We start from the raw sequence: 26,829 nt of genomic DNA, 5'->3' as shown, positions 1-26,829 counted from the left end.
ATGATGCAGCACACTGGGCTGAGCCTGAGCAGTGCACACAGATATGGTATGTGACTGAGTCACTGTGTGTATCGCTTTTTTCAGGCAGAGAACGGATATATTAAATAAACTGCACTGTCTGGTGGTCACTCACTATATAATATTATGTACTCCTGGCTCCTGCTATAACCTATAACTGGCACTGCAGTGCTCCCCAGTCTCCCCCACAATTATAAGCTGTGTGAGCTGAGCAGTCAGACAGATATATAATATATATAGATGATGCAGCACACTGGGCTGAGCCTGAGCAGTGCACACAGATATGGTATGTGACTGAGTCACTGTGTGTATCGCTTTTTTCAGGCAGAGAACGGATATATTAAATAAACTGCACTGTCTGGTGGTCACTCACTAGTAAACTCTCTGCACTCTCTACACTTCTACAGTACTCCTCCTAGTCCTAAGCTCCAGTAAATCTCTCTCTCTTATAATCTAAATGGAGAGGACGCCAGCCACGTCCTCTCCCTATCAATCTCAATGCACGTGTGAAAATGGCGGCGACGCGCGGCTCCTTATATAGAATCCGAGTCTCGTGATAGAATCCGAGCCTCGCGAGAATCCGACAGCGTCATGATGACGTTCGGGCGCGCTCGGGTTAACCGAGCAAGGCGGGAAGATCCGAGTCGCTCGGACCCGTGAAAAAAAACATGAAGTTCGTGCGGGTTCGGATTCAGAGAAACCGAACCCGCTCATCTCTAATATTTATGTGAACGTGTGGCGTATGACCTGCAGAGTCACAGTGCTTATATTTATGTGAACGTGTGGCATATGACCTGCAGAGTCACAGTGCTTATATTTATGTGAACATGTGGCATATGACCTGCAGAGTCACAGTGCTTATATTTATGTGAACGTGTGGCATATGACCTGCAGAGTCACAGTGCTTATATTTATGTGAACGTGTGGGGTATGACCTGCAGAGTCACAGTGCTTATATTTATGTGAACGTGTGGCGTATGACCTGCAGAGTTACAGTGCTTATATTTATGTGAACGTGTGGCGTATGACCTGCAGAGTCACAGTGCTTATATTTATGTGAACATGTGACATATGACCTGCAGAGTCACAGTGCTTATATTTATGTGAACGTGTGGCGTATGACCTGCAGAGTCACAGTGCTTATATTTATGTGAACGTGTGGCGTATGACCTGCAGAGTCACAGTGCTTATATTTATGTGAACGTGTGGCGTATGACCTGCAGAGTCACAGTGCTTATATTTATGTGAACGTGTGGCGTATGACCTGCAGAGTCACAGTGCTTATATTTATGTGAACGTGTGGCATATGACCTGCAGAGTCACAGTGCTTATATTTATGTGAACGTGTGGCGTATGATCTGCAGAGTCACAGTGCTTATATTTATGTGAACGTGTGGCGTATGACCTGCAGAGTCACAGTGCTTATATTTATGTGAACGTGTGGCGTATGACCTGCAGAGTCACAGTGCTTATATTTATGTGAACGTGTGGCGTATGACCTGCAGAGTCACAGTGCTTATATTTATGTGAACGTGTGGCATATGACCTGCAGAGTCCCAGTGCTTATATTCGCTGTATGTAAACGCAGTGGAGCATGGCTTCTACAGCACACACCAGTTATAATAATAAAATCTGGCCTGCATTGCAGGCAGTAATAAAAAAATCTCCAGTGTGCTGTGCCCTATATGGAGCTCTGGGCTGCAGCTGCACTACGGGCAGTGACAATAAAATACAGCACCAGGGTTACACAGCGGCATATGTGTGACACACTTAGACAATAAATGTAACTTCCAAGTTCCTGTATTATAAAAAGTAATAAATATAGACCTGATAACTGCCTGTACTGTATCTAGCTCAGCCAATATTAACACTGGGGAGACTGGAGTGGACAGATACAGCAGGTCAGTTCCACATCACTGCAGTGGATGCACAGAGAGGTGGTTTGCATGGACAGATAGTTCATCTCAGTGGAGTGGGCAGATAGTTCATCTCAGTGGAGTGGGCAGATAGTTCATCTCAGTGGAGTGGGCAGATAGTTCATCTCAGTGGAGTGGGCAGATAGTTCATCTCAGTGGAGTGGGCAGATAGTTCATCTCAGTGGAGTGGGCAGATAGTTCATCTCACTGGAGTGGGCAGATAGTTCATCTCAGTGGAGTGGGCAGATAGTTCATCTCAGTGGAGTGGGCAGATAGTTCATCTCAGTGGAGTGGGCAGATAGTTCATCTCAGTGGAGTGGGCAGATAGTTCATCTCAGTGGAGTGGGCAGATAGTTAATCTCAGTGGAGTGGACAGATAGTTCCGCTCAGTGGAGGGGAGTAAGCAGCACATACTGTAGCTCTTTGGCATCTGCTGGGAAATGGTGCCCATGTCTCTGCTGCAGGAACTTATATCGGATCCAAAACCCGTGAGATCCACTGCCAGGATGAGGATGTTTTGCCTCATGTAATCCTAGCCTGGTGGAAAATCCTGAGCCATGGTTATAATTTCCTCAGATCCTAGAAGTTCAGGTGGGTTCACTACATATAATACAGATGGAGCCATGCTCCTCTAGCCTTCTGTGGTGTACAGTGGTGCACCAAGGCTTATTAGCATAAACCTTTTGTCACGATCCGGGTATCTGGATGCCATTTCTTACCCATCAGATGCCTCCTAAGGCTGGCTCAGCGCTCCAGGACCGGATCCCATCTGTTATCCTGATGTGCACATTCCCGCATCCTCTCCTGTCTCTCTGGACGCGGTCACAGTAACGCCTTATACATCTGGCATGGCGTCTCCCGCGGCCTCCGCCGCCGTCCCTGAGCTTCTGCATTCAGAGTGGCGATTACGTCAGCCGCGGCCTCCGCTGTGTCCGCGTGGTCGAATGTGCATCTGTCAGCCTGGCGTCTCCTGTCTCCGGTGGCCGGCGCCGCCATTACTGTTTTCCAGACCACATGGATTACAAACCAAACTTCCCTCCAAGTGTCTGCATGGGCGCAGCCATCTTGGATTCTGTCAGCTGATCATTCCTACCAATCTGTTGTCAGTATTATTAATTTGCATAATTGACTAACCAATGCCTTCCTTGCTGCAGGTATAAATAGGTTGTGCCTGAGCAAGGAAGGCGTCAGTGCTTTGGTTGTCAAACCTAGTTCCAGTTTGTCTCTCTCCTGTGATTGTCTTCCAGGTTCCAGCTCCTGTCTCCAGACTTCATCTATAGAGACCCGCACCAGCATTCCATCTGCGGTGTAGCCTGACTCTCCGATCCATTCTGGACTCACCTGTTTCCAGCTACAACATCACCTGCTTCCAGCTCAGCTTCCAGCAGTGTACAGCTTCTCTTAAAGGTCCGGTGTCCTTTCTGCAGTTTACCACTCTCCACCGGTATTATTATTTCTCCGCTCTCAAATTCTACATTTCATCTATATTTCATCGCTCTCAAGCTTTATTTATTATTTAACTGGTTCCAGCCAGTATCCACTCCGTGCCAACACCTGTCTGGTTCTAACCAGTACCCACAGCAGCATTTTATCTACAGCAGTCCAGCTTTCCCTGGAACACCAGCTGGTACGACCCTGGGCTTTCCTCATTGCTACAGTTGAGCCTGGTAAGGACTTTCCAACTTGCAGATAATAAGAACTGTCTCATACCACCAGAGCTCTGTGGCCCCTGCCACCCTGTAGTACCCAGGAACTGTATTATTATTTCTCTGCTGATTTTTATGTTTCTTTTTACTGCTACTGTGATGCATGGAGTTTGTCATAAATAAATATCATTGACTTTTACTCAAGTTGTCGTGGTCACGCCTTCGGGCGGTTTCTCTTCATGTTACTTACATGTCCAGGGGTCTGATACAACCTCCCAGGTTCCGGTACATCTCAGCCCCTACAACTGAGGCTGCCTTCCGTCAGCTCAGGCCCTCAGTTGTGACAGTAAGCACTGACCTAATGAATCCAGCCGGAGACCAGGATCAAGCGGCCAGGCCGATGCAAGAACTGGCAGCCCGACTTGAACATCAGGAGGCTGCACAGGGCCACATCATCCGCTGTCTCCAGGATCTCTCTACTCGGCTGGATGGGATTCAGACAACTCTCCGTGGATCAGGCGCATCTGGGGCGTCAACCACAGTGACTCCAACTATAACCCCACCCACCTTACCCGTTTCTGCTCCACGTCTTCATCTTCCAACGCCAGCAAAATTTGACGGATCTCCTAGATTCTGCAGGGGATTTCTCAACCAGTGTGAGATTCAGTTTGAGCTACAACCTGGCAATTTTCCCAGTGACCGTACAAAAATTGCCTACATCATCTCTCTTCTCAGTGGCTCAGCCCTTGACTGGGCATCACCGTTATGGGAGAGGTCCGACACCCTGCTATCTTCTTACACTGCATTCGTGTCAACATTCAGGCGCATCTTCGACGAGCCAGGCCGGGTAACTTCAGCTTCGCCTGAGATTCTCCGTTTACGCCAGGGATCATGTACTGTAGGACAATATCTTATACAGTTCCAGATTCTGGCATCCGAACTGGCATGGAACGACGAGGCCCTGTATGCTGCATTCTGGCATGGTTTATCCGAGCGTATTAAAGATGAGTTAGCTACCAGAGACTTACCCTCCAAGTTGGATGAGCTAATCTCACTTTGTACGAAAGTTGACTTACGTTTCAGAGAGAGAGCAACTGAGCGTGGAAGATCATCTGCTCCAAAATCTTCTGCTCCTCCTCCTCGCCAACTGTCACCAACTAAAGATGAACCCATGCAAATTGGCCGTTCCCGTTTAACTCCTGCTGAGCGCCGAAGACGTCTCTCCGAGTCTCTCTGTCTGTATTGTGCAGCTCCGTCTCACACCATTAATGCCTGTCCCAAACGTCCGGGAAACTCCAAATCCTAGCTCGCCAAGGAGAGGGCCGGCTAGGAGTAATGATCTCCTCTCCATATCCTCAAGATTGTAATCTCCCAGTCTCGCTTCAAGTTGCTCAACGTTATCAGAACGTCATTGCCCTCCTGGATTCCGGAGCAGCTGGGAACTTTATTACCGAAGCCTATGTTAAACGGTGGTCCCTACCCACCGAGAGACTTCCTTCCTCCATTTCCTTAACTGCCGTGGATGGCAGTAAAATTTTTGATACAGTTATTTCTCTAAGGACTCTACCAGTTCGTCTGAGAGTGGGAGTTCTTCATTCCGAACTCATTTCACTTTTAGTGATTCCAAGAGCCACACATCCTGTGGTCCTGGGCCTTCCATGGCTCCGTCTTCACAATCCTACAATTGATTGGACGACTACGCAAATCCTGGCATGGGGTCCCTCCTGTGCTGAGACATGTTTGTTTAAAGTGTTGCCTGTCTGTTCTTCCTCCCCCAGGTCGTCTGATGTTCCACCTCCTCCATATCAAGATTTCACGGATGTGTTCAGTAAAGCTTCTGCTGATATCCTTCCTCCTCATAGAGAATGGGACTGCCCGATTGATCTCGTTCCAGGGAAGGTTCCACCTCGAGGCCGAACTTATCCGTTGTCTCTGCCCGAGACGCATTCTATGGAGGAATACATTAAAGAGAACCTAGCAAAGGGGTTCATTCGACCTTCTTCTTCTCCAGCCGGCGCAGGCTTCTTTTTTGTAAAAAAGAAACATGGTGGTCTGCGGCCGTGCATCGACTACAGAGGTTTGAACGACATTACCATCAAGAACCGCTATCCTTTACCCCTGATTACTGAGCTCTTTGACAGAGTTAGCGGAGCTACCTGTTAGGGTCTCCTGCCCTGTGCTGCCACGTCGTCATGGCAACCGGGAGAAAAGTGCTACTGGAGTAACCTGAGCGCAGCTGATACTCCGGTTCGGGTCTTTTGCTGTGCAGTGGTTATAGGCTCTGTGCACGGCAGGGGATCCGGTGCTGGTTTTTGTGCTCACAGTCTGTGAGGTCTGAGTGGGGCGTGGACAGCACCTGCTTTATAAGGCCTCTTTTCAGAGTAAGCAGATGCTGCTGAATCTTTGTTGGTTAGTCAGTTCATGAAAGTTAGCCAGTACTGTGTAGCTTTGTATTTGTTTGTTGCTTACTGCAAATAGGCCTGGGGATTTGGTATTACACTCTGCCAATCCAAACCTAGCAGTAAGACTGGAGTCAGTCGTTTAGCTTGCTGGGGTTCTGTTACTACTCTGTGAACTTAGCAAGTTTGCGGCTGTATTCTAAGACTTGCCTGTCTAATCCTGTCTCACTGTGCTAGGTGTCAGGGGTCAGTTTAGTGGCAGTAAGCTAAAACCTGTGCACGGCAAGTGAGAATTAGGATTGTGGAGACTCTCCTTGTGTCTATCATTCCATCTCTGACCAAGGAGTTTACTGCCACACCCGTTGGTAACCCTTTAGGGTTTTGCTGTTGCCCTTAGCAACAGCATTTCGGGTTCTCTACGTATTAAAACACAACATCTTGCTTTTTCCATCCTAGCAGTTCTAATACAAGGGAGATACCCAGTTCCTTAGCCTCTGGGCATCTCTGTTCACTTTGTGTGTATTTTGTTACCCTATCACCTTCTGTGTACGTTATGTCATATTCCCCAGTTTGTCTGTGAGTCCATTTGTTTTGCATAACAGTTCAAACACCAGTACATTCCTGCAGACACTGGAGTGCATAACAGTTCTGACACCAGTACTTTCCTGCAGGCACTGGTGTGCATAACACTACCATCTTTACAAAGCTGGACTTGAGAGGTGCATACAATCTCATCTGGATCCGTGAGGGTGACGAGTGGAAGACCGCATTTAACACCCGTGACGGACATTATGAGTACCTCGTCATGCCCTTCGGATTGAGCAATGCTCCAGCTGTCTTCCAGCATTTCGTCAATGAGATCTTCAGAGACATTCTATACCGTCATGTCGTGGTCTATCTAGATGATATCCTCATTTTTGCCAACAATTTAGAGGAACATCGTTTTTGGGTAAAGGAGGTTCTGTCCCGTCTCCGTGTCAATCATCTCTATTGCAAATTAGAGAAATGCGTCTTTGAAGTCAAGTCCATTCCGTTTCTAGGGTACATTGTGTCCGGTTCCGGACTAGAGATGGATCCTGAGAAACTACAAGCAATCCAGAATTGGCCGGTACCCTTAACCCTCAAAGGGGTCCAGAGGTTCTTAGGGTTCGCCAATTATTACCGAAAGTTTATACGAGACTTTTCCACCATTGTGGCGCCTATTACTGCTTTCACCAAGAAGGGTGCTAACCCGTCCAAGTGGTCTGAAGAAGCCATGCAAGCTTTTCATCTTTTAAAACAGAGGTTCATCTCTGCGCCTGTCCTGAAACAGCCTGACATCGACTCTCCTTTCATCTTAGAGGTGGATGCCTCCTCCGTTGGAGTAGGAGCGGTGTTATCTCAGAGGGCTAAAGATGGCCATTTACATCCTTGCAGTTTCTTCTCACGGAAGTTCTCCCCAGCGGAGCGCAACTATGCCATTGGCGACCAGGAGTTGCTAGCCATCAAGCTCGCTCTAGAGGAGTGGAGATATCTGTTGGAGGGAGCTTCTCATTCAATCACCATCCTTACAGACCACAAGAACCTTCTATATCTGAAAGGCGCACAATGTCTCAACCCTCGTCAGGCCAGATGGGCACTTTTCTTTTCCAGGTTCGACTTTAAACTCCAGTTCTGTCCGGGCTCTCAGAATCGCAAGGCCGATGCCCTTTCCCGCTCATGGGAGCAAGAAAATGAGTCAGAGTCTTCAGACAAGCATCCTATTATAAATCCGTTGGCATTCTCCACGGTAGGGATGGACTCTACGCCCCCATCAAGGAAAAGTTTTGTGAAGCCGACACTAAGGAAGAAGCTCATGCATTGGGCCCATGCTTCCCGCTTTGCCGGACATACAGGTATCCAAAAAACCCTGGAGTTTATCTCTAGGTCCTATTGGTGGCCAACTCTGAAAAAGGACGTTTTGGAGCAGTTCTAATACAAGGGAGATACCCAGTTCCTTAGCCTCTGGGCTTCTCTGTTCACTTTGTGTGTATTTTGTTACCCTATCACCTTCTGTGTACGTTATGTCATATTCCCCAGTTTGTCTGTGAGTCCATTTGTTTTGCATAACAGTTCAAACACCAGTACATTCCTGCAGACACTGGAGTGCATAACAGTTCTGACACCAGTACTTTCCTGCAGGCACTGGTGTGCATAACACTACCATCTTTACAAAGCTGGACTTGAGAGGTGCATACAATCTCATCCGGATCCGTGAGGGTGACGAGTGGAAGACCGCATTTAACACCCGTGACGGACATTATGAGTACCTCGTCATGCCCTTCGGATTGAGCAATGCTCCAGCTGTCTTCCAGCATTTCGTCAATGAGATCTTCAGAGACATTCTATACCGTCATGTCGTGGTCTATCTAGATGATATCCTCATTTTTGCCAACAATTTAGAGGAACATCGTTTTTGGGTAAAGGAGGTTCTGTCCCGTCTCCGTGTCAATCATCTCTATTGCAAATTAGAGAAATGCGTCTTTGAAGTCAAGTCCATTCCGTTTCTAGGGTACATTGTGTCCGGTTCCGGACTAGAGATGGATCCTGAGAAACTACAAGCAATCCAGAATTGGCCGGTACCCTTAACCCTCAAAGGGGTCCAGAGGTTCTTAGGGTTCGCCAATTATTACCGAAAGTTTATACGAGACTTTTCCACCATTGTGGCGCCTATTACTGCTTTCACCAAGAAGGGTGCTAACCCGTCCAAGTGGTCTGAAGAAGCCATGCAAGCTTTTCATCTTTTAAAACAGAGGTTCATCTCTGCGCCTGTCCTGAAACAGCCTGACATCGACTCTCCTTTCATCTTAGAGGTGGATGCCTCCTCCGTTGGAGTAGGAGCGGTGTTATCTCAGAGGGCTAAAGATGGCCATTTACATCCTTGCAGTTTCTTCTCACGGAAGTTCTCCCCAGCGGAGCGCAACTATGCCATTGGCGACCAGGAGTTGCTAGCCATCAAGCTCGCTCTAGAGGAGTGGAGATATCTGTTGGAGGGAGCTTCTCATTCAATCACCATCCTTACAGACCACAAGAACCTTCTATATCTGAAAGGCGCACAATGTCTCAACCCTCGTCAGGCCAGATGGGCACTTTTCTTTTCCAGGTTCGACTTTAAACTCCATTTCTGTCCGGGCTCTCAGAATCGCAAGGCCGATGCCCTTTCCCGCTCATGGGAGCAAGAAAATGAGTCAGAGTCTTCAGACAAGCATCCTATTATAAATCCGTTGGCATTCTCCACGGTAGGGATGGACTCTACGCCCCCATCAAGGAAAAGTTTTGTGAAGCCGACACTAAGGAAGAAGCTCATGCATTGGGCCCATGCTTCCCGCTTTGCCGGACATACAGGTATCCAAAAAACCCTGGAGTTTATCTCTAGGTCCTATTGGTGGCCAACTCTGAAAAAGGACGTTTTGGAGTTTATTGCATCTTGCCCAAAGTGTGCTCAACATAAAGTATCCCGCCAGTCGCCTGCGGGGCAACTGGTTCCACTATCTGTTCCACGTCGACCATGGACCCATTTGTCGATGGATTTTATTACAGATTTGCCCATGTGCAACAAGTTCAATACCATCTGGGTGGTAGTTGACCGGTTCACCAAGATGGCACACTTCATTCCTCTCACCGGTCTTCCGTCAGCTTCCAAGTTGGCTCAAGTATTCATACAAGAGATCTTCCGACTCCACGGTCTTCCAGAAGAAATTATCTCAGATCGAGGAGTTCAATTCACAGCCAAATTCTGGCGAAGTTTATGTCAAGTCCTCCAAGTCAAGCTAAAGTTTTCCACGGCTTACCATCCTCAGACCAATGGTCAAACTGAGAGGGTGAATCAGGACTTGGAGTCCTTCCTCCGCATCTATGTGTCCTCCTCTCAAGATGACTGGGTTCAATTACTTCCCTGGGCCGAGTTCTGTCATAACAACCAGTATCATTCTTCATCTTCTTCAACACCATTCTTCGCCAACTTTGGATTCCACCCTAAAGTCCCTGAGTTCCAACCGCTTCCAGCAACTTCTGTTCCCGCAGTGGATATCACCTTGCATCAGTTTGCCAATATCTGGAAGAGCGTACGATCAGCTCTGCTCAAGGCATCGTTCAGGTACAAGAAGTTTGCGGATAGGAAGCGTCGAGCAGTTCCTGCTCTCAAGGTGGGTGATCGGGTATGGTTATCCACGAAGAATTTGAGGTTAAGAGTTCCCAGTATGAAGTTTGCACCTCGCTACATCGGTCCTTTTAAAATTGATCAAGTCATCAATCCTGTTGCTTACAGACTCCAGTTGCCTCCCTTCTTAAAAATACCCAGGACATTCCATGTTTCCCTGTTGAAACCGCTAATCTTGAATCAGTTTCATTCCTCACTTCCTCCAACTCCGAAAGTCCAAACTCAACGAGGCGTTGAGTATGAAGTGGCCAAGATCCTGGACTCACGTCACCGTTACGGTCAACTTCAGTATCTTATTGACTGGAAGGGTTATGGCCCTGAGGAACGTTCATGGACCAATGCTTCTGATGTCCATGCTCCTGCCTTGGTCCGGAGATTCCATTCCAAGTTTCCTCAAAAGCCAAAGAAGTGTCCTGGGGCCACTCCTAAAGGGGGGGGTGCTGTCACGATCCGGGTATCTGGACGCCATTTCTTACCCATCAGATGCCTCCTAAGGCTGGCTCAGCGCTCCAGGACCGGATCCCATCTGTTATCCTGATGTGCACATTCCCGCATCCTCTCCTGTCTCTCTGGACGCGGTCACAGTAACGCCTTATACATCTGGCATGGCGTCTCCCGCGGCCTCCGCCGCCGTCCCTGAGCTTCTGCATTCAGAGTGGCGATTACGTCAGCCGCGGCCTCCGCTGTGTCCGCGTGGTTGAATGTGCATCTGTCAGCCTGACATCTCCTGTCTCCGGTGGCCGGCGCCGCCATTACTGTTTTCCAGACCACATGGATTACAAACCAAACTTCCCTCCAAGTGTCTGCATGGGCGCAGCCATCTTGGATTCTGTCAGCTGATCATTCCTACCAATCTGTTGTCAGTATTATTAATTTGCATAATTGCCTAACCAATGCCTTCCTTGCTGCAGGTATAAATAGGTTGTGCCTGAGCAAGGAAGGCATCAGTGCTTTGGTTGTCAAACCTAGTTCCAGTTTGTCTCTCTCCTGTGATTGTCTTCCAGGTTCCAGCTCCTGTCTCCAGACTTCTGCTATAGAGACCCGCACCAGCATTCCATCTGCGGTGTAGCCTGACTCTCCGATCCATTCTGGACTCACCTGTTTCCAGCTACAACATCACCTGCTTCCAGCTCAGCTTCCAGCAGTGTACAGCTTCTCTTAAAGGTCCGGTGTCCTTTCTGCAGTTTACCACTCTCCACCGGTATTATTATTTCTCCGCTCTCAAATTCTACATTTCATCTATATTTCATCGCTCTCAAGCTTTATTTATTATTTAACTGGTTCCAGCCAGTATCCACTCCGTGCCAACACCTGTCTGGTTCTAACCAGTACCCACAGCAGCATTTTATCTACAGCAGTCCAGCTTTCCCTGGAACACCAGCTGGTACGACCCTGGGCTTTCCTCATTGCTACAGTTGAGCCTGGTAAGGACTTTCCAACTTGCAGATAATAAGAACTGTCTCATACCACCAGAGCTCTGTGGCCCCTGCCACCCTGTAGTACCCAGGAACTGTATTATTATTTCTCTGCTGATTTTTATGTTTCTTTTTACTGCTACTGTGATGCATGGAGTTTGTCATAAATAAATATCATTGACTTTTACTCAAGTTGTCGTGGTCACGCCTTCGGGCGGTTTCTCTTCATGTTACTTACATGTCCAGGGGTCTGATACAACCTCCCAGGTTCCGGTACATCTCAGCCCCTACAACTGAGGCTGCCTTCCGTCAGCTCAGGCCCTCAGTTGTGACAGTAAGCACTGACCTAATGAATCCAGCCGGAGACCAGGATCAAGCGGCCAGGCCGATGCAAGAACTGGCAGCCCGACTTGAACATCAGGAGGCTGCACAGGGCCACATCATCCGCTGTCTCCAGGATCTCTCTACTCGGCTGGATGGGATTCAGACAACTCTCCGTGGATCAGGCGCATCTGGGGCGTCAACCACAGTGACTCCAACTATAACCCCACCCACCTTACCCGTTTCTGCTCCACGTCTTCATCTTCCAACGCCAGCAAAATTTGACGGATCTCCAAGATTCTGCAGGGGATTTCTCAACCAGTGTGAGATTCAGTTTGAGCTACAACCTGGCAATTTTCCCAGTGACCGTACAAAAATTGCCTACATCATCTCTCTTCTCAGTGGCTCAGCCCTTGACTGGGCATCACCGTTATGGGAGAGGTCCGACACCCTGCTATCTTCTTACACTGCATTCGTGTCAACATTCAGGCGCATCTTCGACGAGCCAGACCGGGTAACTTCAGCTTCGCCTGAGATTCTCCGTTTACGCCAGGGATCATGTACTGTAGGACAATATCTTATACAGTTCCAGATTCTGGCATCCGAACTGGCATGGAACGACGAGGCCCTGTATGCTGCATTCTGGCATGGTTTATCCGAGCGTATTAAAGATGAGTTAGCTACCAGAGACTTACCCTCCAAGTTGGATGAGCTAATCTCACTTTGTACGAAAGTTGACTTACGTTTCAGAGAGAGAGCAACTGAGCGTGGAAGATCATCTGCTCCAAAATCTTCTGCTCCTCCTCCTCGCCAACTGTCACCAACTAAAGATGAACCCATGCAAATTGGCCGTTCCCGTTTAACTCCTGCTGAGCGCCGAAGACGTCTCTCCGAGTCTCTCTGTCTGTATTGTGCAGCTCCGTCTCACACCATTAATGCCTGTCCCAAACGTCCGGGAAACTCCAAATCCTAGCTCGCCAAGGAGAGGGCCGGCTAGGAGTAATGATCTCCTCTCCATATCCTCAAGATTGTAATCTCCCAGTCTCGCTTCAAGTTGCTCAACGTTATCAGAACGTCATTGCCCTCCTGGATTCCGGAGCAGCTGGGAACTTTATTACCGAAGCCTATGTTAAACAGTGGTCCCTACCCACCGAGAGACTTCCTTCCTCCATTTCCTTAACTGCCGTGGATGGCAGTAAAATTTTTGATACAGTTATTTCTCTAAGGACTCTATCAGTTCGTCTGAGAGTGGGAGTTCTTCATTCCGAACTCATTTCACTTTTAGTGATTCCAAGAGCCACACATCCTGTGGTCCTGGGCCTTCCATGGCTCCGTCTTCACAATCCTACAATTGATTGGATGACTACGCAAATCCTGGCATGGGGTCCCTCCTGTGCTGAGACATGTTTGTTTAAAGTGTTGCCTGTCTGTTCTTCCTCCCCCAGGTCGTCTGATGTTCCACCTCCTCCATATCAAGATTTCACGGATGTGTTCAGTAAAGCTTCTGCTGATATCCTTCCTCCTCATAGAGAATGGGACTGCCCGATTGATCTCGTTCCAGGGAAGGTTCCACCTCGAGGCCGAACTTATCCGTTGTCTCTGCCCGAGACGCATTCTATGGAGGAATACATTAAAGAGAACCTAGCAAAGGGGTTCATTCGACCTTCTTCTTCTCCAGCCGGCGCAGGCTTCTTTTTTGTAAAAAAGAAACATGGTGGTCTGCGGCCGTGCATCGACTACAGAGGTTTGAACGACATTACCATCAAGAACCGCTATCCTTTACCCCTGATTACTGAGCTCTTTGACAGAGTTAGCGGAGCTACCATCTTTACAAAGCTGGACTTGAGAGGTGCATACAATCTCATCCGGATCCGTGAGGGTGACGAGTGGAAGACCGCATTTAACACCCGTGACGGACATTATGAGTACCTCGTCATGCCCTTCGGATTGAGCAATGCTCCAGCTGTCTTCCAGCATTTCGTCAATGAGATCTTCAGAGACATTCTATACCGTCATGTCGTGGTCTATCTAGATGATATCCTCATTTTTGCCAACAATTTAGAGGAACATCGTTTTTGGGTAAAGGAGGTTCTGTCCCGTCTCCGTGTCAATCATCTCTATTGCAAATTAGAGAAATGCGTCTTTGAAGTCAAGTCCATTCCGTTTCTAGGGTACATTGTGTCCGGTTCCGGACTAGAGATGGATCCTGAGAAACTACAAGCAATCCAGAATTGGCCGGTACCCTTAAACCTCAAAGGGGTCCAGAGGTTCTTAGGGTTCGCCAATTATTACCGAAAGTTTATACGAGACTTTTCCACCATTGTGGCGCCTATTACTGCTTTCACCAAGAAGGGTGCTAACCCGTCCAAGTGGTCTGAAGAAGCCATGCAAGCTTTTCATCTTTTAAAACAGAGGTTCATCTCTGCGCCTGTCCTGAAACAGCCTGACATCGACTCTCCTTTCATCTTAGAGGTGGATGCCTCCTCCGTTGGAGTAGGAGCGGTGTTATCTCAGAGGGCTAAAGATGGCCATTTACATCCTTGCAGTTTCTTCTCACGGAAGTTCTCCCCAGCGGAGCGCAACTATGCCATTGGCGACCAGGAGTTGCTAGCCATCAAGCTCGCTCTAGAGGAGTGGAGATATCTGTTGGAGGGAGCTTCTCATTCAATCACCATCCTTACAGACCACAAGAACCTTCTATATCTGAAAGGCGCACAATGTCTCAACCCTCGTCAGGCCAGATGGGCACTTTTCTTTTCCAGGTTCGACTTTAAACTCCAGTTCTGTCCGGGCTCTCAGAATCGCAAGGCCGATGCCCTTTCCCGCTCATGGGAGCAAGAAAATGAGTCAGAGTCTTCAGACAAGCATCCTATTATAAATCCGTTGGCATTCTCCACGGTAGGGATGGACTCTACGCCCCCATCAAGGAAAAGTTTTGTGAAGCCGACACTAAGGAAGAAGCTCATGCATTGGGCCCATGCTTCCCGCTTTGCCGGACATACAGGTATCCAAAAAACCCTGGAGTTTATCTCTAGGTCCTATTGGTGGCCAACTCTGAAAAAGGACGTTTTGGAGTTTATTGCATCTTGCCCAAAGTGTGCTCAACATAAAGTATCCCGCCAGTCGCCTGCGGGGCAACTGGTTCCACTATCTGTTCCCCGTCGACCATGGACCCATTTGTCGATGGATTTTATTACAGATTTGCCCATGTGCAACAAGTTCAATACCATCTGGGTGGTAGTTGACCAGTTCACCAAGATGGCACACTTCATTCCTCTCACCGGTCTTCCGTCAGCTTCCAAGTTGGCTCAAGTATTCATACAAGAGATCTTCCGACTCCACGGTCTTCCAGAAGAAATTATCTCAGATCGAGGAGTTCAATTCACAGCCAAATTCTGGCGAAGTTTATGTCAAGTCCTCCAAGTCAAGCTAAAGTTTTCCACGGCTTACCATCCTCAGACCAATGGTCAAACTGAGAGGGTGAATCAGGACTTGGAGTCCTTCCTCCGCATCTATGTGTCCTCCTCTCAAGATGACTGGGTTCAATTACTTCCCTGGGCCGAGTTCTGTCATAACAACCAGTATCATTCTTCATCTTCTTCAACACCATTGTCCCTGAGTTCCAACCGCTTCCAGCAACTTCTGTTCCCGCAGTGGAAATCACCTTGCATCAGTTTGCCAATATCTGGAAGAGCGTACGATCAGCTCTGCTCAAGGCATCGTTCAGGTACAAGAAGTTTGCGGATAGGAAGCGTCGAGCAGTTCCTGCTCTCAAGGTGGGTGATCGGGTATGGTTATCCACGAAGAATTTGAGGTTAAGAGTTCCCAGTATGAAGTTTGCACCTCGCTACATCGGTCCTTTTAAAATTGATCAAGTCATCAATCCTGTTGCTTACAGACTCCAGTTGCCTCCCTTCTTAAAAATACCCAGGACATTCCATGTTTCCCTGTTGAAACCGCTAATCTTGAATCAGTTTCATTCCTCACTTCCTCCAACTCCGAAAGTCCAAACTCAACGAGGCGTTGAGTATGAAGTGGCCAAGATCCTGGACTCACGTCACCGTTACGGTCAACTTCAGTATCTTATTGACTGGAAGGGTTATGGCCCTGAGGAACGTTCATGGACCAATGCTTCTGATGTCCATGCTCCTGCCTTGGTCCGGAGATTCCATTCCAAGTTTCCTCAAAAGCCAAAGAAGTGTCCTGGGGCCACTCCTAAAGGGGGGGGTGCTGTCACGATCCGGGTATCTGGACGCCATTTCTTACCCATCAGATGCCTCCTAAGGCTGGCTCAGCGCTCCAGGACCGGATCCCATCTGTTATCCTGATGTGCACATTCCCGCATCCTCTCCTGTCTCTCTGGACGCGGTCACAGTAACGCCTTATACATCTGGCATGGCGTCTCCCGCGGCCTCCGCCGCCGTCCCTGAGCTTCTGCATTCAGAGTGGCGATTACGTCAGCCGCGGCCTCCGCTGTGTCCGCGTGGTCGAATGTGCATCTGTCAGCCTGGCATCTCCTGTCTCCGGTGGCCGGCGCCGCCATTACTGTTTTCCAGACCACATGGATTACAAACCAAACTTCCCTCCAAGTGTCTGCATGGGCGCAGCCATCTTGGATTCTGTCAGCTGATCATTCCTACCAATCTGTTGTCAGTATTATTAATTTGCATAATTGCCTAACCAATGCCTTCCTTGCTGCAGGTATAAATAGGTTGTGCCTGAGCAAGGAAGGCGTCAGTGCTTTGGTTGTCAAACCTAGTTCCAGTTTGTCTCTCTCCTGTGATTGTCTTCCAGGTTCCAGCTCCTGTCTCCAGACTTCTGCTATAGAGACCCGCACCAGCATTCCATCTGCGGTGTAGCCTGACTCTCCGATCCATTCTGGACTCACCTGTTTCCAGCTACAACATCACCTGCTTCCAGCTCAGCTTCCAGCAGTGTACAGCTTCTCTTAAAGGTCCGGTGTCCTTTCTGCAGTTTACCACTCTCCACCGGTATTATTATTTCTCCGCTCTCAAATTCTACATTTCATCTATATTTCATCGCTCTCAAGCTTTATTTATTATTTAACTGGTTCCAGCCAGTATCCACTCCGTGCCAACACCTGTCTGGTTCTAACCAGTACCCACAGCAGCATTTTATCTACAGCAGTCCAGCTTTCCCTGGAACACCAGCTGGTACGACCCTGGGCTTTCCTCATTGCTACAGTTGAGCCTGGTAAGGACTTTCCAACTTGCAGATAATAAGAACTGTCTCATACCACCAGAGCTCTGTGGCCCCTGCCACCCTGTAGTACCCAGGAACTGTATTATTATTTCTCTGCTGATTTTTATGTTTCTTTTTACTGCTACTGTGATGCATGGAGTTTGTCATAAATAAATATCATTGACTTTTACTCAAGTTGTCGTGGTCACGCCTTCGGGCGGTTTCTCTTCATGTTACTTACATGTCCAGGGGTCTGATACAACCTCCCAGGTTCCGGTACATCTCAGCCCCTACAACTGAGGCTGCCTTCCGTCAGCTCAGGCCCTCAGTAGTGACACCTTTCATCTGCAATACAATACAGAGAGAACAATACAGCAGGGGATTAACTCATTACAGCAGGGGATTAAGTCCGACAGCTTTGATAATCATAGTAAAGGGATAGATGAGCAGGGTCCCATCTGTATATACAGTATATTTAATGGATTCAGCATGATTTCCCGTCAGTCGGTATCCCAGTGGTCGATATACCGACACCAAAATCCTGGCCGTCAAAATCCTGTCATCAAGCGCAGCATGTCCCCTCGTGGTCTCTATGTGCTCACCACGCTTTGTGCTCGGTGAGGTGGTGTGGACCACCACCTTAGTGGGAATACCAGGCTTCGCTCGGGATTTTGACAGTAGTCATTTTGATGCTGTCGGGATTCCAGCGTTGGTATTTCGACCACCGGGATCCTGTCAGGAACTTAACTGCATCCCTATCGAACATGTGACACAACTATTTAACCAAGAGTCACATTAATGTTGAATGGATGTAACAGGACGGAGTCAGAATCCGACAGTCAGATTACCGACAGCAGGAAAGTTCTGGACTTGGGGATTGGGTTAGGCACTAGCGGGGAGATTATGCTTGGGCTAAAGAATTGTGGGATGTTGGGGTTAAACTGCAGAGGATTAGGGTCAGACTGCAGGAAGGGATTGTGGGTAGGATTTTGGGTAGGGTGAATACACTTACTATGATCTGTCGTGATTCTGAACAGCGGGATACCGATGTCGATATTCTGACTGTTGGGATCCGAACTGCCGGTATTTTGTAGCCAATCCATGGCACAAACACAATTGTCGGAAAGTCGTCTTGCTCATCAGCCGAAACTCAGCAGCACCGTGTGGCACTGCTGTCAGCCAAACAATTGGTTGATTGGACTTGATCACCCCAAAATAACGCTAGAATTTACCCAACATGGGAATCTTGGGAAATTCTGCTGTCTCTGTAGTAATATACTGTATTTGTTGATGACGCAATCAATTTCATTCTTATACTGTATGTGACTGTGGGTTCATATTGATCTTCATGTAGCCATCTTTTTGGGACCGTTGTCTGTTGACCTTTGCAGTATAATCATCATATCTAAGTCAGACTATGAATCCACCCTCGTCTGCAGAATGAGTGACTGGGTCTTTGTCATTTTGTAAAGATTTTATTGCATCACATTCCTCCTTGGTGAAATTGTGATGGGAAAGCTGATGTTTTTCATCAAACCGAACCATATTCCTCTTCAACACCCTTAGAAAGGATTGTATTGAAGGGTTGAGTGTAGGAGGATCAAATGTATGGTTCTTTTTAAGGGAAAACATCAGGGGTTTGTTGACTCCCAGAAGTAGAATGATGGAGAGACTCAGCCAACACAGGTCCTCCACCAGGGAAGCTTTAGGACCCTTCAACTCACAATTGGGCTTTCAGAATCTTAAAGCAGCAAGACACTTTCTGTAAACTCAACAAACTGTGGGAGAACTTAGATGTTTTTCGACGATCATGTCCAACTTTTGAAAAGAGGGGGTGATGAAAGATTCTACTTCAACCGGAGCTTCAAAGAGTCTACACGTTTTACTATGTGATCCCCAAATGGCCTGATTGACGATCCCAGGGTGGGTTGCTTCTTATAAATGCCTTACTTATATGTTATCCTCATTATTATGCTCATGCAGTATTTGCCTGATATCACCGTCATGTGATTATCTAATCATATCACCACCATATTATCCAGTCTTATCACGCCGCTTGATATTTGAGCTGTGGTTTTATTTTAGGTTGTTGGTCTGTTGTGTTCCTCTAATTTCTGTTCATTTCAACATTCAGAAATTCTGTCCTGGGAAACCCGTTTTTCACCACTACATACAGAAAACACTGGACAGAATTCCCAGAATTGGATATACACAAAGTTGACCACAAGCTAGAAACAAAAACATTTCACAAGACAGTAGGCCACCGCCCCAGCTGGCTTGACAGCATACCATAAGGACAATTCATCAGACTTAAAAGGAACTGTCTACCACTTGAAACTTTTTTCTACCAACATTGCCACCGTGTCCCCCTCTCATCTGCTGTCCTCTCCACGCATGGCAGCAGACAGTAGAAGGGACCAGGGCTTAGAGGGTTTCGCTTTCTTTACCTTATCTCTTTTCAAAACCATATGTCCGTGACCATTCCTGCATGCTCAATGAATATGATGCTCTGACAATCAGCTGAAGTGATGTGAACAGCGCCTATATATATATATATATATATATATATATATATATATATTTATTTGCACAACCTTTGTTATAAGAACGGTGCACTGAATTCTGCATCTCAGTTCTAAGATCTACAGGTGTGGTTCAATAAACAAAAGTTACTTCCCTTTAAAGAAACATAATTACTGCTAATATTTACTATTTAGAGTAATTAGTCATAAATGTGTGCCTAAATGTTGCCCCTTTTACACTGCTGCTAGAAACCAGGGTTATTCCTTTGGTAACCTGGGAGCAGCTCAGTGTATTACCACTTTTACACCAAAAACCCAGGTTCGACCCAAGTTTCCGGACAGTGATGTGCACGGGACATTTTTCGGGTTTTGTGTTTTGGTTTTGGATTCGGTTCCACGGCCGTGTTTTGGATTCGGACGCGTTTTGGCAAAACCTCACCGGATTCGGGTGTGTTTTGGATTCGGGTGTTTTTTTCAAAAATCCCTAATAAACTGCTTAAATCATAGAATTTGGGGGTCATTTTGATCCCATAGTATTATTAACCTCAATTACCATAATTTCCACTCATTTCCAGTCTATTCTGAACACCTCACACCTCACAATATTATTTTTAGTCCTACAATTTGCACCGAGGTTACTGGATGGCTAAGCTAAGCGACACAAGTGGCCGACACAAACACCTGGCCCATCTAGGAGTGGCACTGCAGTGTCAGACAGGATGGCACTTCGAAAAAATTGTGCCCAAACAGCACATGATGCAAAGAAAAAAAGAGGCGCACCAAGGTCGCTGTATATATACTGGTGGTCACTGTCAGCAAACTGCAAAACTAAAATGCACCACAGGTATAGAATGTAGATGGATAGTATACTTAATGACGACACAGAGGTAGGCACAGCAGTGGCCTTCCATACCGTACTGCTATATATACACTCTGCACTGTACTCCTCCTATATAATATTAATTATACTGGTGGTCCCCAGTCCCCACAATAAAGCAGCACACTGAGCACAGGGGATCCGGACTGAAAGTCGACAGTAACTAGGACGACAATGTCTAGGTCGACCACTATTGGTCGACAGTAACTAGGTCAACAGGGTGTCTAGGTCGACAGGGTCTTTAGGTCGACATGTTCTAGGTCGACAGGTCAAAAGGTTGACATGAGTTTTTCACAAATTTTTTTTTTAACCTTTTCATACTTAACGATCCACGTGGACTACGATTGGAACGGTAAAGTGTGCCGAGCGAAGCGGTAGCGGAGCGAAGGCACCATGCCCGAAGCATGGCGAGCGAAGCGAGCCATGCGAGGGGACGCGGTGCACTTATTGGGGTTCCCGGTCACTCTACGAAGAAAATGACACCAAAATAACATTAAAAACTCATGTCGACCTTTTGACCTGTCGACCTAGAACATGTCGACCTAAAGACCCTGTCGACCTAGACACCCTGTCGACATAGTTACTGTCAGCTTTCAATACCACACCCGAGCACAGATATGGAGCGTTTTTCAGGCAGACAACGTATACTAGTGGTCACTGTCAGCAAAACTCTGCACTTTACTCCTGCTATATAATATTAATTATACTGGTGGTCCCCAGTCCCCACAATAAAGCAGCACACTGAGCACAGATATATGCAGCACACTGAGCACAGATATGGAGAGTTTTTCAGGCAGACAACGTATACTGGTGGTCACTGTCAGCAAAACTCTGCACTGTACTCCTGCTATATAATACAGGTGCTCCCCAGTCCCCACAATTAAGCAGTGTGAGCACAGATATATTATGCAGCACACTGAGCACAGATATGGAGCGTTTTTTTTCAGGCAGAGAACGGATAAAACTGGTGGTCACTGATCAGCAAAACTCTGCACTGTACTCCTCCTAACAGCTGCTCCCCAGTCCTCCCCACAATTAAGCAATAAAGCAATCAAGTTCAACAATAAATAAAGATGACGCCAGCCACGTCCTCTCCCTATAATCTCCAATGCACGAGTGAAAATGGTGGCGACGCGCGGCTGCTTATATAGAATCCGACAGCGGGATGATGACGTTCGGGCGCGCTCGGGTTAGCCGAGCAAGGCGGGAAGGTTCGAACCTGCCTCGGACCCATGTAAAATGGGTGAAGTTCGGGGGGGTTCGGTTTCCGAGAAACCGAACCCGCTCATCACTACCGGACACAGGGGTCAGCATGCGGTGTGAAAGCACCAAAGCTGAAATCCCGGGTCGTCTGACCCGGTAATTCAACCTGGGAATAAAGCAGCGTTATTCCTCGGTTGAATATCTGGTCAATGGCAACGTAAATGGGATCTCGGGTCGAGTTGACACGGAACCCGTTCACTACAACTGGGAGAGGCCGTGCAGAGATGATCTCCCAGCGCCGCCTCCGCCCCCGCTGCCGGCTCCGCCTCCCCGCCGCTATAGCAACCCGCCCAGCATATTGTCGGTTCAGGGAAGCCAGCGGTAGCATCCAATGCCGGATCCCACCAGGTAAGGACCCATTTCCAATTCATGAGTGGGATCCGGCAGTGGCTGTGTGAAAGGGGTATTACACTGAATTCGGGTCTGCCCTGCATGTCACTCACAGACCCTCCCTTAAGGCGGACCTCTGCATGCACAGCGAATCAGCAGCTTTTAAGCATAACCATAACCCAGGTTGAGCTGTTTACACTGCACCATTACCTGGATCCAACCCTGGTAGCTACGATGGTTGGATTCCCTGGTCACTCGGCTTGGGTTAAGTTTCAAGGACACTTTTACACCAAGCTGTGACCTTGGTAGATCCAGCAATAACCCGGGTCAAATGCTCGTGTATAAAAGATTTACCCAGGTCCAGTGACCTGGGTATCCAACCCAGCTAGCTTGCAGGGTTGGTCCCAGGAAGGACTCAGGCGGCAGAGCAGTGTAAAAGCATAAGTCGGGTCGATGTGACCTGGGACCTATTTACTGCATAGGGAGAGCTGGTGATGGGAGATGATGTCATCTAGCGCCAGGACTGCACACATGACCAGTGACATCACCGACCCAGCAATAAGCCGGGTCTTGCCGCCAGTCTGATCAGGGGGAATCAAGCACTAACTGGGGTTCCCGTCACCTTACGAAGAAAACGACGCCAGAACAGTAAAAAATCACATGTCGACCCTTTGACCTGACGACCCAGTACATGTCGACCTAATGACCAGGTCGACATATAGTCCCTGCCGACCTAATGCGTGTCAACCTTCCATGGTCGACCTAATGACTGTCGATCCAACGACCCATACCCAGTCAGGTGTGGAATCTCTGTACAGCAGCTCGCTAACCAACACAGGGTACAATCCTTACATGTACCAACAGGGCAGATACCCATGGTTACCTCATCATCTGCCATAGATCCACACTACAATGCTGATCTGCTTCCGAGGCGCACCCCCCCCCCCCATTGGCGGTTCTATCATGGGTGCAATGTGTACGGTGCGCACGGACCACTGGGAACAGGGGCGCCCAGGCTGCATACGCTGCACCCATGTTGTTTTAATATACCTTTTTCGGAACACTGCGACGGGCGCAAAAAAATTAAAAATCACGTACAATATGGCCACCGCGCATGGGCAAAGTCAGTGCACACCCCCTGAAGAAATAATCTATTGATAATTTCCGATATTAGTATCTTTAAATTGTTATTACTCTGTCTCTCCAATCCCGGATTCCCTTTAAACCAGGACACTAATGAATTACACAGGTTCTGCGGCCGGCTGACATCAAACCTGCCTTTCACCTGGTAGTAATCAGCCACAGAACCTGTGTGATCCATGAGCGTCCCGGTTTAATGGGATAGTATGGTAAGCTTAACTGACTGTGGGCACATGCGCACATCTCAACAGGTCCAACAAGCCTGTCTGCGCATGAGCGGAAAATCAGTGAGGTGTGCGCATGCGCCAACGGCCAGGGGGAGCGCAGCGATATGAGAACTTCAGTGGCCGCGGCAGTGATGAGGAGGGAGAGGAGAGAGAAAGCAGACGGGGTGAGCCAAGGGGACGCGGCGGCCAGCGAAGTGGTTAGTTGAGATCGCAGAGAAAACATAACTTACCATTGCGGCAGAGGTTAGTACATCCCGCCCTTAGTCGGAGATCCAGCGGACGGAGGTAAGTACATATGAAAATGCGGAAAATCCCCCGAAAACTGGATTTTTACCGCTTTTTCACTTTAGTACATCCCACCCTTACTGTGCTACATTTTCTCCAGGAAAAATTATTTCTATTATGTTTTTTTTTCAGCTGTAGAGGGTCTGACTAATGATGACTAAGGAGGACATTTACTAAGCAGTGATAAGAGCAGAGAAGTGAGCCAGCAGAGAAGTTGCCTATGGCAACCAATCAGCACTGAAGTAACATTTATAATTTACATACTATAAAATGATACAGAGCTGCTGATTGGTTGATGGTTCAACTTCTCCACTGACTCACTTCTCCGATCTTATCACTGCTTAGTAAATGTCCCCCCTTAGTCTATTACACCCTGTTATATTAATGCATGTGAAATAAAGTACATGTTTTAACATTACAGTCATTACAGTTAATTGATTATTTTTAAGAGTGCCCCCAAAAGGAATTACTTTCTGATTGGCCGCTGCTAATAGGATTTACTGTATTCTACTCCTGGGAGCTCCACCAACACTGAGGTACATTCCAGGTGCCTTCAGGATAGATAACCCCCAAATGTTGTTTTGTGAGATAATTGATTATTAATAATTATTATCTGGTGCCGGCAGTGGTGCCGAGAGGCAGGGGGAGAGGGTACAAATTACTTGGGGCCGGGCTGCTGGAGGGGCCCCGGGTCGCTAAACCCCTCCTCCCAGATACCTGTACTGCGGCGCCATCTTCCCGGTGATATCTTCAGGAAGATGGTGCTGCACATGGAAAGCAAAGACTCTGGCACATCTTTGCTCTCTAGTGGATGGCGTCATCTTTCCAAATATCACTGGGAAGATAGTGCTGGCTGGGGAGGAGGGACCCACTTTCAGCTCAAGTAAGGTAGGAAGCGGGTGTCCTCCCCCTATCCCCCTATCCCCCTATGTTAAAATGGTGCCCCCCTTGTAAGCGCCCCTGCAATTATTTTATTATTCACAAATTTTTTAATTGTGGTTTATTTAGTGGGCATAACCACGCCCACTTAATAAAACACGCCCCCAAACCTTTACCGGGGCCCGGAGTAGCGCTCAACGGCCCTGGTTGCCGGATCTTTTTCTCTCTGCCGCCTTTGTATCATATCCATCATTAACTATCTCAGCGGGTAGCAGTTGATTTACCGAAGGACACAATACCGACACGGTCAAAATACCGGCATTCATTATACCGACGTGTCCAATATGCCGACATCGACGGAATACCGACATTTAAAATGCCGATATGTGATAATGAATGTCGGTATTTTGACTGTGTCAGTATTGTGATGTCGGTCAATGGCTGTTGGAATTATGAGCGTCGGTATTGTGTCCGTAGGTAAATCATACCGAACCCATCTCAGCAACTTGTGCTACAGAAGCTCTCCTTTGGAATAGAACCAAGCCTTGTTCCCATCCACCACCCATAGAGAGAACACGCTGAGCCACATTCATAGTCATTGTGTAAGCTGTAGGTTGGAGCCCTCAGCAGTTATTTTTGGAAAGATTCCAGGCTGCGCTGTGATGAAACTGGTCCCTTTAATTTGTACAACATGTAACGTGATGGATAACACTTCCTTGTGGATAGGATGGGGTGGGGGGTAGGGTTATAGTGAGTAGGAAATGGTTAACTGAGGAGGGTGTTGGTCTCTCAGGGTGTGGATACTGAATAACCTCAGTATTTATCATATTCTTCCCATAGTTCCTGATCTGGGAGTCCGAAGGAGAACTTATTGTCGTCTCACCGCTGCCTGCAGGTATGTGGCTTTATCCCCCGTCTCTTCTTCATACTCTCTCCTCATCATTCATGCAGAGTAACAACTATGTAACAACAAGTGTCACCACTGTCATGTGACATGGTCTCTCTGTTATTCTATATTGCTGACTCATGTGTGACATTATGGGGTCTTCACAATCAGATGCCAATCCTAAATCTCAAACTCGCATCACGAAAGTCGCATACATTGTGGCAATGTGCGCACCCGTGAAATAGCGCGGACCGAGGGACTGAGGGCCAGGGCTCTGAGCACTTGCGGCAGCGTCTGTCACACCCACCCACTGTAGTTACGGCCATTGCTGTGAATGTGAGATTCAGTTAGACATGGCGATTCCTGAGACTTGCGGCAACCTGTGCAAAAGTGCATGAAACAGTGTGGAAAGCATATTAGATCCAAAAAAAGGGGCAACATGTCCTTCTCCACATACCTGTCCCAAATCATTACCTCTACACACCTGTCCCACATCATTACACCTCCGCTTACCTGTCCCCCATCATTACACCTCTACATACCTGTCCCACATCATTACACCTCACCATACCTGTCCCACATCATTACACCTCACCATACCTGTCCCCATCATTACACCTCACCATACCTGTCCCCATCATTACACCTCTACATACCTGTCCCACGTCATTACACCTCTACATACCTGTCCCCATCATTACACCTCTACATACCTGTTCCCCATCATTACACCTCTACATACCTGTCCCACGTCATTACACCTCTACATACCTGTCCCACATCATTACACCTCTACATACCTGTCCCAAATCATTACCTCTACACACCTGTCCCACATCATTACACCTCCACTTACCTGTCCCCCATCATTACACCTCTACATACCTGTCCCCCATCATTACACCTCTACATACCTGTCCCCCATCATTACACCTCTACATACCTGTCCAACATCATTACATCTCTACATACCTATCCCACATCATTTATACCTCCACATACCTGTCCCAAATCATTACCTCTACACACCTGTCCCACATCATTACACCTCCACTTACCTGTCCCCCATCATTACACCTCTACATACCTGTCCCCCATCATTACACCTCTACATACCTGTCCAACATCATTACATCTCTACATACCTGTCCCACATCATTACACCTCCACATACCTGTCCCCCATCATTACACCTCTACATACCTGTCCAACATCATTACATCTCTACATACCTATCCCACATCATTTATACCTCCACATACCTGTCCCAAATCATTACCTCTACACACCTGTCCCACATCATTACACCTCCACTTACCTGTCCCC

The 26,829-nt window shown here is 47.7% G+C and overlaps 1 protein-coding gene across 1 annotated transcript in view; it reads left to right on the top strand.

The window, feature by feature from the left end:
* The first annotated feature begins 23,461 nt into the window (after positions 1–23,461).
* LOC134934142 (uncharacterized) overlaps positions 23,462–26,829 on the top strand; it is a 38,833-nt gene continuing 35,465 nt past the window's right edge. Inside the window, exons 1-2 of the mRNA XM_063929642.1 lie at positions 23,462–23,650; positions 25,458–25,512. The gene's annotated coding sequence lies outside the window, so the exon portion shown is untranslated. The remainder of the gene's footprint in view (positions 23,651–25,457; positions 25,513–26,829) is intronic.

This window comes from Pseudophryne corroboree, chromosome 6 (assembly GCF_028390025.1).
Source record: "Pseudophryne corroboree isolate aPseCor3 chromosome 6, aPseCor3.hap2, whole genome shotgun sequence".
NCBI lineage: Eukaryota > Metazoa > Chordata > Amphibia > Anura > Myobatrachidae > Pseudophryne > Pseudophryne corroboree.
The sequence above is the reverse complement of the archived record's forward strand: the minus strand, read 5'-3'. Positions and strand labels throughout refer to the sequence as shown.